General features: G+C 47.7%; 1 protein-coding gene across 4 annotated transcripts in view; it reads left to right on the top strand.

The window, feature by feature from the left end:
• The first annotated feature begins 6,265 nt into the window (after window positions 1-6,265).
• Window positions 6,266-12,366, top strand: part of LOC121599445 (POU domain, class 6, transcription factor 2-like) — a 53,549-nt gene continuing 47,448 nt past the window's right edge. For 3 of the 4 annotated variants that reach the window (XM_041927254.1, XM_041927252.1, XM_041927251.1), the window contains exon 1: window positions 6,266-7,495. The gene's annotated coding sequence lies outside the window, so the exon portion shown is untranslated. The remainder of the gene's footprint in view (window positions 7,496-12,366) is intronic. The other variant, XM_041927250.1, reaches the window with a different exon arrangement.

Here is a 12,366-nt window from a genome sequence, read left to right as displayed (position 1 = left end):
TCCTTATTCCCTTCTCTCTCTCCCCCCCCCCCTCCTCGGAATGTTTCAATTGGGATGGGTGGGTTGGATTTGCTGGGGAAGGGAGGAGGATGCATGAGGGGAAAAAAGCCATTGAGCCACGCACCTATGCAACTTATCATTTGATTAACGCCCCGGACAAAGGACACCCCCAGGAATGAGTTATTGCTGTGGCAGTGAGCAGTTATTGTGATTATGATAGGCGCTATTATCATTGTGGCTGTGTGTTCATTATTTGTTTGACAATGTGTTGTTGCCGTGGAAGGTGCGGAAATGGGAAGCGAAGGGACAAAGTGTGGACTTATGGAGGAAGCTAATTTCAATTATGTTACAACATACGGACGGAGCGATTAACGTGAGCCCGATTGAAATCATAATTATGGGCGATAGCAGGTCTGTGTGGAGCTAATTTTACATCAAGCTAATGGATTGTTTCTTCTCTCTTTTTTTTTCGAAGTTAGTGTTGATGGATTAGAGAAGCTGTAGATCACATTGCTGTATGGCTCAAGTGGAATTGAAATAAATCATGGAATGTCGTTTACCATTAAAAACATAATTTTCAATCTGTTTGCCTGTTGTTTTCCTAGTTTATAGCGGCGTCATCGTAAACCGTAATCAGTATTCATTTCAAAACAATAGCGCTGACTGTACCCCACCCTATTCAATCAAAACTTTTCAATTAATAGTTTTGAAAATTGTCAAAGAAATAGAACCCACTCTCACACTCTCTCACACTAAGCCCCGACACAACTACACACGCTTTCCCATCCAGGCGTACATTGTAATGAGCCGCTCGGTCTTGCCTCGGAGTTTGCCTGCCCACACGGACGCCCACACGGGGCACCGAGGCATAATGCTAATAATGTGTTTTGCATAGTTGGCTAATGAAACGAGCTTCCTTCCTTCTGCTTGCCCATTCCATCAGCCCCACCCATACAACCCACAGCCCCAGGAAGGCCGGAACTTCGTCACACAAGAAATTATTGTAATCTTACAGCTCCGGTCATCTTTCATCCCTTGGTGTGTGTGTGTGTGTGTGGCCAACGGCTCCTCAAAAAACGGCTGCCCGGAAGCAGCACACCTCGTTTGCATATTTATTCCTCCCTGTATCCTTGCCGACTGACTTCCTTCCACTATAAACGGGGAAAGGGAATGTAGGAGATGTTAGTGTGTGTGTGTGTGTGTGTCCGGGTGTGTTTGGTTTGCAGTGGTTTGCGCCCGATGGACACATAATTTGCACCAAGAAGACTGGACCCATCGTTCGATGGAAAGGGAACAGCAAGGTTCTTGGCGTTGGACGATGCGAGATGGGATGCCCATGTGCCACATACTGCCTTCGAGCCAAGGAAAGGGATCCTAAGACCGTCCTATCGGACCATCATTATCATTAGATGCGTAGCTGTTGAGGACGAAACAGACGGCTGTTGGCAAAGGGTGGAAATCTTGCTCCTTGTCCTAAGCATCCAGCTCTCGCCCATCCATTGTTGCTGGTGTGCTGGGTGATGTTTTTGTTTATAATTTCTTCCATCCTGCATTCACCATCACCTATCGCTCCCGCTTTCCAAGAGCTCTTTCCTCCATCGGTTCGGGCCGGACTAAGTTTAAATTCAATGTTCCGTTCGACTGCGATGAGCAAGAATCATATCCAGCAGTGGAGCTCTGCATCCATCCAGGGTCGAGCCAACGGGGTGGTTGGTTGTGGGTGCAAAGAAGCCAGAAGGATGCGATTAAAATGAGGAACAGTATCGTGGTTCGAGCACACCGACGGGTGTCTAGGAGGACCGGGACTGGACGACGAAGACGACGCTGACCACCAGAATACACACTCACATCGGACCTTCCACTGGTCCCGATCGGATGGAGATTTGTTTTCGGAACGACTACATCCACACACACACATCCACACACACACATAGGGCCGGCACTGAAGACGAAGAAGCTCGTCGGCAAACGGCTTCGGATGTGCGGCCTGGCTGTGAACCAAGAATGCGAAACGCTGCACTCTCCATGACAAGGAACCGGAAGTGTGCTGCCTGTCAACTCACCTCTTGCTGCGTTTCTCCATAAATCTGACCCATCTTCGAGCGCACACACGTACAAACCATGGTACGTCCTAATGTACGTCTACGCGTGGCTGTACATAACCCGTCCGTTTCGGGAAGACCAAGCCTTGCACTCCGTGCTGCGTCCAAGCCCCTACGTCCACCAGGAATTGTAAATCTATTTTAATTAATTAATTATATTCAAATTCAGAAGAGTACAAAATTAGAATATGCTAATGTGGTGTACAGTTTAATAGAATTTTGAGGGTGTTTTTAGGTGAACGCCGGGTATTGTGTGTCGTCCCTCCTGGCCGGACCGCGCCGCGCGCGTTTTCGGGAGGGAAGCTCACACAGCCCAGACTCCCGGAGCCCGATATCGACGGTGACGACGACGACGATGAGGACGACCCGGCAACAAAACCCCGGAAGCAAAACCTAGCCACAAGCATGGGGAGGGAGGGGGGTGGATGGTGAAAAGGGGGAAAGGTGTTTGGTATGGGATTAACTCTTCTGTTTCCCATCTCGGGCTAGTTCAAGTTGGCGCTTCTTGTCCGTATCCTGAAGCCCATGCTGCTGCTGATGATGCTGATGATGATGATGATCGCCGACTCGGACCGGGTGAGAGGAAGCGCTGTCGGAGATTTTCATTTCGTATAATTCAAATTCAGTTATTATAACACTCGTGTAACGCTACCATCCTCCCAACAAGCCCGAATCGCTCTCCTCACGGACATGTGTGTGTGTGTGTTAAACGTGCGTCCGATGCACGAGGATAAGGACTGTTGCACGGCAGTGGTTGGCGTCCTTTCTTTAGGTTTTTAGCCACTTGCCAATCTTGCCCATCCCGTCGGCAGATGATGGCTGATGGCTATCGCGTCAAATTTAGGATTTTGATCCGTACATGCCCATACACACACAACGATATGCGATCCGTTCGACAGCTGGCGACTCTTGACCCGCTGATGCAAATCTTCAATAGCCCGAGCATGCATTTTAAGAGGCGGAATATTATTTTCATCAGCGATCACTTACGGCTGGCACGGAAAGCTACTTTCCTCAATTAGGTATGGAAAAGAGATGCGGGTTTCCATCGCAACTGATGCAATAAACGTATATTTATTCATTTATAAACAACTGAGAACTTGTTGGTTTTATGGAAATGTATTTATTAACTTATGAAACAGTTATTACATTTCAATAAAAGTATGATTTAGCAATTGCAGTATAGGAACGTTTTTGCAATACAATATGCCATAAGCTCAATGATAACAGTACTAAAAGGAACTAGACCCTTTTCAAAAGCAGAAAACACATAACTTACAATCTCGCCCTGACTTGCATGCCCATAACTACAATGTTACGGGTTTCTGCAAGCGATACACCATTCAGCAGCGCCTTCGAATGGCGACACAATGGCGTTAATTTTCATCCTTCCTTTTGGCGCGGAACAGTGGCGGGTCCCTTCGTCTAGCTACGGCAATGGCCAATGCACTCCATGGCGGCGTAATAAGTAGCTATTAATAATAATGCCATTTGATAATGCAACCTGCATGATGATGCGAGCGGGCGTGACTTCATACCGAAGGTCCCGAAGAAACACGAAACCGACTGCCAATTAATTGATAGCCGCTGCTTGTGTCTAATGTGCAAAGGAGGTCCCCCTCGCCAAAGAGTGTGTGTGTGTGGAGCCCCAAGACCGTTAGAAGGCTCGGACAGCAGCAGCAGGTCCGTAATTTGAATTTATGCTTTCGTTCTTAATTTTCGTCGCTCGCTAGTGCCCGCGCGCGCTCGAGCGATGTTTACAAACGATCCGGCGCATGCTCGCCGCTTCGATTGCCGCTTCGGAATCAACCCTTTCAGTGGTCCTTTCACCCCATGCCCCTTTCCCCTTCTTAGTGTCAGACCTTGTGCTTCGCATGTCCACACCGTATTTGGCGCGCGCCTTTCCACGTGAGCCTGGTCATCGTCGTCGTGGTCTGTGTGTCGTAGTGGCTCGGGAAATGAGACACTGAGCCATTGGTATTGGTGCTGCCCGGTGCAAGCGAGACAGAACACTGCAATTAAACACATCATCTCGGGAAGTGGAAGGAAGCATTAAAATCGCACACGCGAGTAAAAGTGAAAGAGTGTGCTGAAGTGGACAAGAAAGAGAGACAGATTGCAAACCAAAGATTCAGCGTCTATGTATGCAGCACGGGACGGGGGAAGGGGCTGGTTTATGTAGGTGAGCATCGTTCGGTTGTATTTTCCTTTTTCTCAATGAAATCTACCCACACCAGTGCGCGCCGCAACCTCCGCCAGCCACAAGTACAAGCTGAGAGAGAAAGCGCCTGTGGTGAGCGAGAACGAGAGTCAGAGAAAAATTACTTCAGAAAATCCCGGCCTACGGAGGAGCATCATCAAGGGGCAAGCAATCAACTGCAGTACTGTCGGGGGGCTTTTCGAAAGATTTAGGGAGATTGTGAAGGGGGGGCAAGGATAAATAATATGCCTCCTTTTTAATCGCACACAAGCATGTCAGTCAGCGTACGTGTGTGAGTGCGTTTATAAGTAATGCGTTCGAGTAATGTGGGGAAGATAAAGCAGATAATTTTGCGAAAACATATAAGAAATGAAAAGAAAGTGTTGATTATCTTGTACTAATTCATAAAAAGATAGAGAAGAAAGTCAAACATAAAGAATAATATAACAAATGGCACAATAAATTTGAAAACGGTTCCTAAAACACGATACATACATGAAATAAAACAATATAAAAACAGTTTAACAGACTCCACAACATAAAAAAACAAAAATAAAATTTATAACAACAAACAACTCCGAGTGCATCTTTCTCGACTACAGTTGCATCCCCGAATGCATCCCCGTGCACTGAAGAGCGAGAAAGAACTATCATAAAGGAGCAAGAGCCAGCGTAAAAAGTCAAACAAGAGAGTTGCCAACACTGACAAGCTCTCGCTCACTCTATCTCTCTCTCTCGCTCGCGTTTTCGCTCTTTCTCACTCGCTCAGCTCACCACAGTAGGGAGCGCGCTCTCCCGAACTAAAAACTCCGTCCCATTCGTACGAGATGAAGGGGTGAAGAAATTAAATTGTGCATCGAATTTGTATGAATGAGTAAGCAGTTGCATTAATGCACGCACCCTTGGTGGCGGTGGTGCAAGGGGCATGGCAGTTTTATTGTGTGTCAGTAAGTATCGCTGTTGGTGTATGTGTGATTTTAGGTTCGGGTTTGTTCGTCGGTCCTTCGTCGGCTTTTCGAGCGCGTTGATTACATATACCCATTTGACACTGGTGTAACCGTGCGTGTGGTTAATTTTATTATTATTGGATTGTTATATGTTTTTACACATTTTCATACATTTTTTAATTTACATTAAATTTTTTTTTACATTTTTTTCGTATGTTTCTATTATTTATTTTTAATTTGATTGATTTTTATTTTTTATTTTGAATACAAATTGTGCAAAATTTATAGCAAAACTTGGGATATCTGAATATGTAATTTCCAATCCGATTCCAATAGCATTTACTACAATTATTTTATAGACAGCATTATGCTCATTATATCGCAATACCAGGTTAAATACTTTGCATTTGCGTCCTAAACCAATGAAATAAAACCGACAAAGGGTTAAAATGCCCACCACAGACCCGGCTAGGGTGCTGCAGCGACTGACGAAAGGGTAGAAAAACAACCGACCGAAGCGAGAAATAATAATCGTAGCATGCGTGCTGGCTGAATTTGTATGCGTCGTCAAATACCAAACGAAGCCGCACACTCACACACTCGCAGCAGCAGCGGCAGGCAACAACAACATCAACCCCCGATCAACTCGCACACATACACGCGCGCTGGCAAACCGGCATACGCTACTTTATTCGTGTTTTATTATGTATTATAATTATAAAATGACTAATACACACTTCGCCCGCCCGAAGTGCGCGGGGCCTCAATACACTCAACAACTGTTGACGAGCATGAGAGAGAGAGAGAGAGAAAGAGAGAAAGAGAGTGAACGTTATTGTGGAGGATGTTGATAGAATAATAGACACACATGTGTGTTACCGCTCCGTTCCTCTCTTCCCCCTCCTGCCCCCGGAGGCACGCGAAACAAAACAAAAATTAAATACACCCCTACCGAACAAGGGGGCGAAAAATTAAAACCAAACGTCACTTGGAAAGCCGAGCAGCCAGCCAAGCCCGCACACGCCGTATGTTCGGTTCGCAGCTGAGCGGAGGGCACCACGCGAGACACACTCACAGCATAATAACACTCCTTAACGCGACCGTTAGTTTAGTCGCAGTCTTTAGTCTCTAGCTGACGCACACACTGTCTGAACCGGGGCTGGCCGCCGTCGCCGTCGTGCTTTGCGTATCACTTGCGCGCGTGTCTACCGCAGCAGCTTTTGGTGCGCTCGATCCACGGTGCTCGTGACGGGGGTTTTGTTGGGCGGGGGTTTAGTTTTCGGTGGGACGAAAGTCGACGAAAGAAAGGGTTAAAAATTGCAGCGTAAAAATGTCCTTCCGAGTACGGAAATGAAAACAATATAGTGCGGGATTTGTACACGATCGAGTAGGCTTTGCGCGAGGCCCACCGTCTCGAGAACGGCCAAGCCAGCTGATACTTTGCCAAAGGTGTGTGTGTGAGTGTTGATTGTTTAACTGTTGTTTGTGCGTTCTGTAAACTGCTTGTGGGTCTGCCGATACTGACAGTGAAAGTGCAGCGTGTAAATCGAACCGTGCCGGGTGAAGGGAACAATTTGTGCGGTCTCACAGAAACAAAATCCAGCAGCACCGTTAATTATTACGCCCGTCTGAAGGTGTCCTAACCGGTAACGATTAATGTGTGGCATAAAACGTACACAAGTGGTGGAAAGGGCAGTGCCAAAGCGATGCAAAACCAGTGAAGTGTCGGTCGAAGTGAGTCGTTTCCTGCTACGAAGGGAGCTTCGTGCGCAGCACTAATGTACTGAAGAATTCCGCAACCATCTCCAAAACAAACCATTTCTTCAATTTTGATTGCACGCACCATAAAGCTCGCCCACGGAAGGAACAAGCGAGCGTGTCGGTCGGGTCTGTCCGTGCTGTCTGTCTCAGCGCTAACACCCTTCGCCAGCGCTAATGTGATTGTCGTAAACGACTCCAACACGTCCGACTTGGTGTTGTTCTACTCATTAACGCTTCCGCTCCGGAGTAATATCATCAGTGCGCGCGCGAGAGCTGGCGGGATTTTTATGTATTTTTGCACGCATCATCGCATCACACCGGCCTGTCATCGGCAGAGACGCACGCCAGCTCGTCGTTTGAGTGTTGAGTGATACCGGAAAAGCGCCGTGACACCGGGAAGAAGGGATCGTATTGCAACGGGACACCGCCTCCGTTCATCCATCCATCCCGGCAGTGTTGTTGTTGTTGTTGGTGTTGTGCAGCAGGTGAGTCTCGTAGGGCGGGAATGTGGAGAATGCCATTCGGAGTGTCGCCCGACGATGATGATCATGATGATGCAGGCGCAAGTGTCAAATGACAACGCGCGTTCCAACAAGTGCCGGCCACGAATTCCATGCTGCACGGCGCACCGGCCGTTGGAAAGGGGTTGTGGGAGACTTTTACTATGTACGCTGCTTCCGCCGTGCCAGCGCAACATCAGCTGGCTGTCCCCAACTGCAGTGGGAGGAGTGCCGTGCGCCCATCCGGCTGCAGCGGGGAAATGCCGGCATGCTGCTCGCAGCCTGCAACCATATTTATGTACAAGCGCAAATTTTGACGTTTGCGGATAATAAATGTATGCATGTGCTTATGTAGAATTCGCCACCGCGCGCTCACACACACGTGGCAGCACGTGCGGGAAAAGTATATAAAAACAGCCCGCGTGTGTGACTCACCGGCTGCCGCCCCGTGGTGTGTGCTCCTCTGCTTGCTGACGGTTGCCGACGCGTTCGGGTCGCTGTTTCGCGCTCAAATCGCAGCAACTCGCACGTGGGACAAGTTTTGTGTGGAGTTCTGTGCGAATGTTTATAAAAAGTAGGTGAAAATTGGTTTTTTGTGGAAAGAATAAGAGGCTTTTTGAATTAGAGGAACGATACAGAGCAAAACTGTGGAGCTATAGTCATTGCAAGACTCCATTTTGTAACAACAACAAAAAAACCTCAAAATTCAACACTTGCTGAGCTATGTTATGAAATTAAACCTCTATTACAGCAATCCGCTCGCCGCTTACAAACCCATTTTAAAATGGCCAATTATAGTTATTGTAACAAACCCCCGTCTCCTTCTTCGCCCCCTATACCATCAAATTGGCCAAAACTTTGCACCGTGAATGGGATAATTTATGCCATGCAATGAAGCCTCGTACGGGGTTCGATTCATGGTTCGAGCAAGAAGCAAACACGAACACATACACACAGACACGTTTACAAGCGCCGTTCCATCGTTCTTTCTAATCGTTATTATGCGAGGTGTGGTATTCTACCGGCCAATCCCTTCCCTGGATTCCCCCCCCCCCTCTCCCCCTCATCCTAGACTTACTGTCGCATCCGCTTTGTTGCACACTTGCAAGCACGCTTTGTTGCGATTCTAATGCGATACGAGTGTAATAATTCACCCCGGGTATAATAAGACACGGCATCGCCACAAAGACACGGGGCTGGCTGCTAATACCGTTCGGCCACTTGTGCCACGCCGGCGCTGGCAAAGGATGGTTCGAAATGTTTAATTAGAGAGCTATTCCGCCTGCCCGGCAAAACAATTGGGCTCGTGGTGAAGGCCGTGGAGCGGGTGGGGGGGGGGGGATGTAGCTAGTAGCATGTAGAGCATTAGCAAATCGATTAAAATACTTTGCAAAACAGATAGAAATGCGTTTTGTAAAGCGATTACGGCTTAATGTATACCACAAAACAAAGGCAATCGTTCGTTGTAACAACTTTTTAGTTATGTTTAATTTTTCATATAAAATTACATGCCACACATTGAGCGAACCGATCTGATGTAGATGCCACTATGCAAAAGGCTCGGAAAGCAATTTAAATAAAATTATAATAAGCAACACACCCGAACGGCACACCGAAATGGTGTGCTAATCGATATTATCCAGTGGAAGATTTACTTTCTCGGCCATTATCTTGCTTCCCACACACACGCGCACACACACGCACACCTGGATCAATCTGTACGCGCTCTGCATTATGCACTCTCCAATGCACCGCTTTGTGAGGTGAATTCTTTTACTCTCTCCCAACCCAACCGTCCGCCCGTTCCCTTTTCACCCAGTGCTGGCCAGTTTTGGGGCCGAGTCCAGTGGCCAGTGTGTGTGCAGCATCCGATTAAGTGCAGTAGGTACGCCTTTAAGATTCGGATAACCCCGGTGACCGCGTTGTCTACCGAAACATGGAATTGAAATTAATGCTGGAGCCCTTTTGGTTGCTACTGATGTTGATATGCTCTGCCAGCTTCCTCCCGCCATCCCCGCTTGCCATCCACCCACACGCATTGTGAAAGGAGAGAGAGAGAGCGCGCGAGAGAGAGGAAGGACCTGCTGGAGACCACACAATCCTCCTCCTCCTCCTCCTCCTCCTCTTCTCCCTTCCTAAATGGTCGGGTTTCGGTGGTGGTGTGATGTTGCAGAATCTCTTCTCGATTAGATAGGCGGGTGGGGGCCTCGGCCCAGCACCGGGCTGAGTGTGCATTCGTGTGTACGGCCGGTCGGCACTTCGGGGGTATATCACTCGACAATCACGGACCTCACACACGGATTCCACTGTGCCGAACAGGGGTAAGGTCGGGCGCGTGCAAATTAACCCCTTTCCCTGCACAAACACCCACACACCCACACACACATGCTTTGCAATTCCTCACCTTCCAAAGCGGGTATGTGCAGCACCACGTGTGGATTTATGTTGGCCCGCTTCCACCGAGAACGACGACGGACGGTCGGACGGACGAACGGTTCAGCTTGTAGCACTGATTGTTGTCTCGATTGTTTTCCTCCGTATCGGGAGGGAGCTCGCCTTGGCAAGGAGGGCAAACACAAAAGCAAATAAATAAATAAAACTAGTAGCCAATCTTACTTTCGGGCTTTCCTTTCAGGGGGGGGGGACCTTATCGGCTAATGGGCTAGCCATGCACGCGGGGCCACATAGTTTCAGGTTTGCAGCTGGGATACTCAAGGCAAGGTGAAACGACGAGGAGCCCGGTGGCCCGGTTGCTGCAGCTAGTTGCTTCGATATTGCCACGATAAAGGGTCTTTCTACCGGTGCGGCCCAGCTGGCCGTACTTGCTTGCTTCTTTTAAAGGGAAAACGATTCTCAACAAGCTACATAGAAAGAAGCGACACGCTGCGAATGAAAATAGGTCCCGATGCACATGTCAGTTTTGATTTTCAATCATTAGGAAGTGATTAGCCGTCATTTTTAAAACTGATCCGTTGTTATTTTGGCAAGTCCTTTGTGGTGTTTAATTGAAAGTGATTGAATTGATGGTTGTAAGTTGTCATCGTCGTACGGTGGCGAATTTTTTCAGCTCACAAACAAGGCAATTGCCTTCTCAAAAGAAACAGTAATAAAGAGTGACTTGTTTGGCAGATTGAACGAATTGAACAACAGATTGAACAGTGGCTTGTGTTAGAAATTTGAGTTTGAGTAACCTTCTTTATTGCTTGTTAGTTTTGATTTCTAGTGAGATTTTATGACTTTTAATTTTAAAGAAATGTTTTAAAGCTACTTATTATCATTTATTTTCGCATTTTAGGAATTTAAATGTACCGTAATATCAATTTTTTGTGTATACTGTATTTGTATTTGAGCTTCAATGGAACGCAAAAAAGAAGGGGAACGCCCTACTTTAAATCGCATTTGTGCATTATCGTATAATTAATCGAGTAATCACCACCAGGCACACCCGGCACAAAGTGTATTAAAAATCAAAAAACCCTTGCCGCTTCGCTGAGCAACCGCATTAATGACCCTTCTGCCAATCGCAACAGAATGTTTCCCAAATTTCAAACGACTCACGCACCAACACACGCACACTCAAAAAAACCCTTTCCGGCCTTCCATAATGCAACCCCTTTTTCCCGAATTTCGCCGTATAAAGTGTATAATTTTCCTTTCTGCCCCTTCTTCAACTTTCTGCAATCGATTCGGTCGGTCCAGGCGACGAGTAAACCCCCCAGGGCATGGTGGCGCACCTTCGCAAATGTATATACAAAAAAAAACAGCGAACGAAAGGAAGGAACACTTCTAGAAGCGCGTTGGCTGGACGGGAAACAATATTAATCACTTACATCCAACCTCATTACGGTGACGTACGTACGATGCGTAATTAAGCAATGCATTTGACGCAAACACACGCACACACACATACACACACAGACGCACACCAGCGTGTGCTTCATATATTGAATTACCTAGCCCATGCAAATGAATATGCACCACAGCTGCAACATTCCTGCCCCGGGACACACGGCAACGACGACGACGACCGCTTGTGTGTTTGCAGCCAGTACCCCCCCCCCACCCCCCCGTTCCTCGGGTGTGCGTCAAAGTGTGGCTGAGATATCTTTACCGGTTTTCGGAATGCCGGTTTTTAGCACATTGTTTCCATGTGATTAGCCGCTGATTTATTGATCAGTAATCTTAGTGTTCGCAGGCTGGCGCCCAGAAGCGACGCGCCAGCAACGCAACCGAGCGCGCTGCAGCTGTCCTCCCAAGTCTCTCGGTTTCTCCCTTGCCCGGCGCTAGCCTCGTGGCTAATGCTGCTTAGAACTAACCCATTGCTTCCTACGGGTTCAGCATTAAACCCCGGGGAGCTGATTTATGGAGCGCAACTTTCTGTGCAATGCATCACGCGCTCGCTTGCGATTTGTCGCTCGCTTGTCAAAAAATGGGTCTCTTACGCATTTTCTTTGGATTATTTCATTTGTTCTCGACGTACATATATTTAAATTTCGTTGCAATCTTCTCAACATACTATCAGCACTCTTACAAACACACACGGGTTGCTATTTCCATCATGTAATTTCTTACTTTCTATCGTGACCAGCCTGGATCGACGAGGAAGCAAAAGTTGTCTTAATTTAATTTGCCATTTTACGTGAACTGCAACGATATTCTCCTCCGCTCCCGGGCCGCTTCTCGATTCTCCCCCCCCCCCCCCCCCACACCAACTGTCTCCGAGGCAGCAGTAGCTCCACAGCAGTTGTGTTTTTGTGCTTGGCACCCGGGGAAGGCAGGCCGGCCAGGCAACCAAGGGGCCGGCTGCAGAAGGTGAAGTGAAATCACATATTCTTAATTCATTCCAACCCGGACTG

Source organism: Anopheles merus, chromosome 3L (assembly GCF_017562075.2).
Source record: "Anopheles merus strain MAF chromosome 3L, AmerM5.1, whole genome shotgun sequence".
In the NCBI taxonomy this organism is placed as follows: Eukaryota; Metazoa; Arthropoda; class Insecta; order Diptera; family Culicidae; genus Anopheles; species Anopheles merus.
This window is presented reverse-complemented; position numbering and strand designations above follow the sequence as displayed.